This window comes from Schistosoma mansoni, chromosome W (assembly GCF_000237925.1).
Source record: "Schistosoma mansoni strain Puerto Rico chromosome W, complete genome".
Lineage (NCBI taxonomy): Eukaryota > Metazoa > Platyhelminthes > Trematoda > Strigeidida > Schistosomatidae > Schistosoma > Schistosoma mansoni.
The window spans coordinates 40,785,913-40,787,148 of record NC_031502.1 but is presented as its reverse complement, the minus strand read 5'-3'; the positions used below and the strand labels follow the sequence as shown (position 1 = coordinate 40,787,148).

At 32.8% G+C, this 1,236-nt stretch overlaps 1 non-coding gene across 1 annotated transcript; it reads right to left on the bottom strand.

The window, feature by feature from the left end:
- Nucleotides 1-808: 808 nt before the first annotated feature.
- Nucleotides 809-877, bottom strand: Smp_tRNA_02297_Pseudo_ACA.1.1. The gene has a single exon. It is a non-coding gene (tRNA).
- Between the last annotated feature and the right edge of the window lie 359 nt (nt 878-1,236).

The window sequence follows — 1,236 nt, the reverse complement described above, 5'->3', positions numbered from 1 at the left end:
CTTCATCTTAATTCATTACACTTCAGAAATACTAAACCATGACTGTTAGGAGCGACTGATAAAATTCCTCTAAAAAAGCCAAAATGAGCTCTGAAAACGCTGAGAAACATCTTATCCAATCAACATTCAATAGACGTTTACCAGAAACATCTAGAAATTGAATTAACATATCACATTTCCGATTGGATGATTACCTATCCTGTTACTATATTTTGGAGGGTTTCAGAACTTTTCAGAAACTAAACTAAGAATCTGGCAGTATCTATCCAAACATCTGAGCCCAATCAGTTCATTAGGAAAATTAAATTATTTGAAATAATGTTTGTCACCACTTTTCTATACAATGATAAAACATTGATATGTAAATATATGTTATATTCATGTATCAACAATTTATTTACTTTCTTACAAATATAATAATAAGTTAGTAGTTTAACCATTTGATTTCAAAACTTAAACTAAATCATCTGTTTTCTTTTATATAACAAATTAGAACTCATATGGATATTCTGTCATTTACATACTTCGCTTGATAGTTGTCATTATCAAGTATTTAACTAGTGGAAAAATTCTCCGAATATATATTATTAAGAATAATTTGTACACTTATTGCAGTCTCAGAAACTAGACTAAATGGTATATTTTATGAAGAATTTTTCTGTCAGTATGGGGATCTGTGGAGATTATACTATTTTCTTAGTTGAATTCACGAGTCTATCTAAGCTGGACCAACATTGAGAACCCTGAAGCTTTGAACGGCTGTTTCGTCTTAGCATGAGGGCTCCTCGATTTTGAGTATCCACGATCCGGCATGTGGGACTCGAACCCATGACCTTTGGTTTTGTGTGCGAACGCTTTACCTCTAAACCACTGAGCCGGCATCCAACGGTGTTAATGTCTAACTTCAATCGATCCACGATCTTGAGCAACCCTTTATTCATTTTTTTGTATATATGATTGAGAATATCATGCAGTTGTGGGCTTTATTGTACTAGATGTTTTTTAAAATGCAATTTGTAGAAATTTGTTTCTAGCATAACTTTGACAACATAAATTGACTGTGGTAGAACCATCTTCTGGTCACTACTTGACTTAGGCATATTAGACTGGGTGAGTGATACTCAGATGATCTATTGATTAAAGCCATTTGAATACATGTTATACAGACTTAACCATCGGTCATCCCAAAATTTGATTTCAGTTGGAAAGAATTTTGAACTAATGTGTTGCGTCGAT